This window comes from Gymnodraco acuticeps, unplaced genomic scaffold, assembly GCF_902827175.1.
Source record: "Gymnodraco acuticeps unplaced genomic scaffold, fGymAcu1.1, whole genome shotgun sequence".
Classification (NCBI taxonomy): Eukaryota; Metazoa; Chordata; class Actinopteri; order Perciformes; family Bathydraconidae; genus Gymnodraco; species Gymnodraco acuticeps.
The window spans coordinates 16751-22241 of record NW_022991773.1 but is presented as its reverse complement, the minus strand read 5'-3'; the positions used below and the strand labels follow the sequence as shown (position 1 = coordinate 22241).

The window sequence follows — 5491 nt, the reverse complement described above, 5'->3', positions numbered from 1 at the left end:
CACACATATTCCCAAATGACATAATAACTGACAACTATTGTACTTTATTGTAGTTAATACTACATCCAAACTATGTTGCATACTGATTTTCTCCTAGAGTTGTAGTTTAATAACATGTTTTTCTCTTTGGCTTATAATCAAACCATCTATGCTCTAGCTAATGTTTTGCCTTTTATAAATCAACATAAGTGCTGCATTAGAAGATAATGGCACCAGCTGTAGCATGTGTTCCCTGTGTTTACTACAGAATGAGAACATATGTTGTAAATGAGGGGGAAATGGTGGTCACATCACATCACATCACTGAGCTGCTGCTAAGTGCTCACCAAATGCTCCGTAGGAATGACTTCACTAATGACACCCCAGCGGGGTGGAAAAAAAACTGTAGAGCTTCCTTCCAAAAAGGATTTGTGTTTATTCCAGGAGTTCAACAGCTTACAGTAAACAACAGAGAAACACACTTGAGCCAAAAAAAAAAATATTTCGTTCTTTCTGTTTTTAACTAAATAAACCATTGCGTAGAGTTATGTATACAGACCAATTTGACAGGAATACAAATATTTCTGCCTCTTGAGCCACTCCAATAATGGCATCAGCTTGCCTGTACATACATCTTACATTACTTACTATTCACCTAACAGGGGAATATTTATGTTGCAAGTAAAAGGCACTCAGAGAAAAGCTGGGCCATGCCAACACACTCAAAGCAAATTGACCACAGCCACTTAAGAAAAGGAATAGTTTCATTCGAAAATCATGGGTGTTTATTTCAGTTCGACCTAAAAAAATACATTCTGAAATGTACTTGTGACCGGTTACAAAACATAATAATAATAATCATGTGCTTCACTTTAATAGAAATTGTCACTTTTGTTATGATATCTTCAAATGGCAGATGTGTTATTTTGGAATGAAACAATTATAATTAATACTCACAGCAACACACTTGATATTATTACAACCAGAGAGCTTTTCAAATAAAATAATAGTGTGGGCGACTGACCGGGATAGATACGTACTGAACTCTGTGTCTAAATCTGTGTCTACTCAAAACAGACGATACACAAATACAGTCTGTACAAAGATGTTCATAAGACACTAAGGACATTCAGAAAGGCTGCTACAGTTTTAGAAAGACACAGTACCTACAGTATTTCTGATATGTCCATAATAAGGAGAATACACAGTATATCAGGACAACGTGTGTGTACAGGAATGAACACGTCAATACTCTGAGGGATTATCATAGATCATCTTGGGTTTTATTAGCGAGCTGTGAAAGGGCATGGAAAAGAAAGCGGGTAAACCAAAAAGGAACAGCTTAAGTGTAGCTTTGGTGAGTGCACACACACAGTAAACATTACTATGTGACAGTCCTGTTCTTAAATATGAAATTCCCCCAAAACTAAGCAGCATTCTCAGTTAAGTTGAATGGAAAGCATATTTTCTCCTGGATTTCAGTTGCAGTTTTGAACAAGTTGAAAACAAATCCAAACCGCAACAAAACCAAGTGGTTAGGTTTGGTCAAAGATTATTATTTAACCTTGATCAAGAAAGTTGGTTCACAAAGGACACAAACATCGGCCTCGGGGGTGAAGGTACGGTGTTTGTTTATCCCACTCAAACATTTTTACCATCCTAGTTGTGCTCTGAAAAAAACTAATAAAATCAGAGTGAAAACCTGTGAAGGCTCGAGGTTTGTTTAATCCATCCAGCCACCAACTCCTTCTACTTGCTTAGATTGGAAATATATGTTGATCTAACAAAAAGAATATTTAACCGAACCCTAACCCATTACCAACTAAAATAACAATGCAGTTTAGTCGTAATAAAGCTTAATTGTCAGGAGAATAGGCTGCTTGGGAAGTGTTGTAACAACTCTATTTGGTAGGAATGTTCAACACAAAACAATTTTGTTAAGTTTGGAAATGAGATCATGTTTAGACTCTGAAAAGGTATGTTTGTTACATAACTTAACTTGCGTTATGTAACTTAAAAAAAGGGTCACGAACATCAGCCCCCGGTTTGAAGGTTCGATGTTCCTTTGACCGAACCACCCAAACCTTCCCTCGCTTATATTAGAAATATATTTGTAAAACATACAAACTCCTGGAGAAAATATGAGTTTCTTTTAGATCAGGGTTTCTCAAACTTTTTCATACCAAGGACCACTTAACCAATAAAAAAACACTCCACAAATATAAAAAAACACATCGTTTTTCTAGAACAGATTACAAATCGCCTGAAAATGGTACAAACAAGTGGCAACATGTGTGATGAAGGTGTTGCGCTGGGCTATATCATGCAATTGAAAGTAAAACGTAACCTTACTCCATTGCGGAGATATTCCCGCGAGAGTGCGGAAAACTTAAATGTATTTATTTATTTCAAATGTGAAATTTTACCAATATACTCACGGACCACTAGGGGGCGCTCACGGACCACCAGTGGTCCGCGGACCACACTTTGAGAAGCACTGATGTATTAGACAATGCATTTTGATTGTATGGAAACGTACTAATTTAACAGGTTGCTGTCGTTGCAACTCCATGCAGAAGAAACTCGAACCACGTGTGATGTCCAGTACACCGTTTATCAAAGAGATAGAAATCAAATATCATCAACAAATACAAATACATCGCTAGAGCTGACAATAAGCTGCTGGGTTTTCTTTAACACTCACCTGGTGCTAAAGACCATACACATCATAGTTACTGTGGGTAACACACTGCTACATTTTTTATCCACAACTACGTTTTTGCTTTACAAAGAACCATCTGATAGCTATAGTTGCTTCAAAACACATTGATATTGATCTTTACAGTCATCTGATTCTAGTGTATGGTGTTCAAGAAAGGACAATATCCAGGACAAAGGCATTAAGACACAATAGCTACCACTCTGTGATACAGCTAAGCTCAAACATGAGGATTGACAAGATAATCCTCCCTGCACCCGGCTAGGATTTAACTCAATGCCTATTTCTCATATCCAATCTCCTATATAAACTAAAGTGTGAATCCTTCATGGGAGAGCAGCGGATACACATTTAGAAACAAACGGATTTCCCCTCAATGCTCACAAGGAAATGTGAAGTGGTGTTCCCTCTGGTTAGCTCGGCATGAGGCGAAAAGCGTAATCAGGCCATTCTGTTTCTTTGTTGGTGTGTGTTCACTGAAGCATGGCTTTAATGGGATTTCCTTCCTTCCATCCAACGTACAAGTCATCTACGTCAGGTCCAAGACTGTGGAGAGCAATTTCATGTGCAGCGACTTACAGTCCATTACCTCTGAAGCTTAAGACTCCATGGAGTGGGACTTTTCTATTGATCTGGCACAGCTGGGTTGTGGTTTTGCGCCACAAAGCTTGGTGGCAGGAAGGGAAAGAAAAGTGTTGACCTTTGTGTCTCGTAATACAAAATTGGAGTGCAGGTGGAAACATAAACGAGAGAGTGCATGTGTAGAATTACTCTGTTTCTAGAGTTATTTGGCCTGCACTTCCAACTAATGAGTGCACTGAAGCAGTTAGAGAATAAGTGGCCTACGTGCAAAAGGGCAACTAGACTGTGGTTTGTGCAGGGAAGGAAAATCCTCCACATCCAGGCTGGGTTTTATCAGAATGAACTTGTGGACCTGAGCTCTTTTTACTATTATGATAACCTTGGTTGGAAAAACGATGTCCCCATATATGCCAATTGCCCAGTTTAACCAGCAAAACATGGGCGTATTTTGCTTTGGCTGCAGATAAATAACCATTGGTATATAACTATTCCTGAGGTGCCACATTGTTCTGACACAAGAATCCTCCACTCACTATTAAAGTTAATCCATAACTGAGAAAGACGAAGGCAGAACAGGAGAAGGGGAGTTTTTAGAGGGGCGTACAATTGACCCTGGCCATCAATCACATCTAGGTGGTAACCTTTGATTTTGCAAGAATGTTCAAGGTTAGGCATTGGTTTTGAATCTTTGTGGTTAGAATAGAGTTTTATGAGAGTTTTCGTCAATTTCTTTGCAAATGCAGGGTTAGGGTTACCATCTAGACACAACACTTTGTTTCTGTTCAAGATGGTAATGATGATAAACCTTTTCTGAATAAACATATCTTCCTGTCTGAGTCAACGCCATCAAAAAGTTTCCCTCACACAATGTTTCCTGTACAATTAATCTCTTCTACCCTCTTTATCACTGTGCTAGTGCATAGCAGAAAAAACATTGATTTCTCTACATCAAATTCTTCTTTCTCAGTTCTCTTTCAAATAGTCCAACTTGAAGTGCTCCGTCCTGACAAAGAAAAGGATCTGACGGGAAGTCCACCCTCCATCACAAAGTGCCCTGATCAGCGGTGAAGAATCCACTCTCCTTCTTTTTCCTCTTCCTCAGTCTGTGGGCCCTCCAGCAAACGGCCGCCACGAGCAGCATCACTACGCCCGCACACAGCAGAGCCACCGACACCACTTTGGTCTGGAGCAGCGTGTTAAAAGTGAACGTCACCCCAGTGCCCGCCATGCCGATCACCAGCGAAATCACGCCGAACGGGAACACACAACGGTACCAGGACTTTTCTGTCCCGCCTGTAGCCTGGGCAAGTCTCTCCAGCGTGGGGAGAGTCTCTGGAAGTCTGGGTTCTCCTTCCCTGAAGCCATTCAAAGCCTGATTCTGGTTCTCCGAGTCCTGCGGTAAGCTGTTGGCCTCGCTGCCGTTCCCACAGTCCAAGTCCGGGTGAAGTACCGGCGCCGGGGTTTGGCGACCTGAAGAGCAGCCCATCTTCGAGTTGTTGTTGGTGGGTAACGTCGCTAGAAAGGCTGCCTGTTGTCGGCAGTCCTCTCAGCGTGCGTCCGATAGTTGCTTCTGGCGCTTATGATGCGACAGGGGGTTTCTCTAAGGTTGCCTCTAGTGCCGTCAATGCCAGTGGGGTTGCTTCTGTTGTTGTTGTATCAATACCTGCCAGCATGTGCCTGCAATAACAGAGAAAAGCTGAAAATAGAGTAGGAGATAAGGAGGTAAAATAGCAACATTCCTGCTCTGCCCCGGATAAAAACCTACGAATTGGTACAAATAAACAAGTGAAACAGAAAAGAATGCATCAATGAAATGTCTGTTATTTTAAGCCTCACACACACATGCAAGAGCTAAAAAGATGATGCACTCACCCTGCTTCTCGGAGTCTGTCAATGGGTGAATATTTTTAGTGCAGCCTCCTCTCCGGAGCTGCTTGTGGCAGCAGCAGCAACAGCAGCAGCGGTGTCTGTGTGTGTGTTTGGAGATGTCCACAGACTATATAATAACAGACGAGAAGAGGAGGGGCCTATGGGAAGTGTTATACGGGAGGTAGGGCTCTGATTGGCTGCCTAAGCCGGGGGATTGCGTGGAGGAGGGGTGAGGGGGCGGCTAACTGTTCAGTGGTCTCATTCAGTGATATTAATTCATTATTTAGTGCGACGAGGAATTTGAGATGTCCCTCAGGTGGTGCCTTGTTCAGTGAAGCTATG

At 41.5% G+C, this 5491-nt stretch overlaps 1 long non-coding RNA gene across 1 annotated transcript; it reads right to left on the bottom strand.

Moving 5' to 3' along the window:
- Positions 1-395: 395 nt before the first annotated feature.
- Positions 396-5256, bottom strand: LOC117535120. Its single transcript, XR_004567370.1, has 2 exons — positions 5153-5256; positions 396-4957 (listed from the first exon to the last, which is right to left on the bottom strand). It is a non-coding gene; the product is annotated as an uncharacterized LOC117535120 (long non-coding RNA).
- Between the last annotated feature and the right edge of the window lie 235 nt (positions 5257-5491).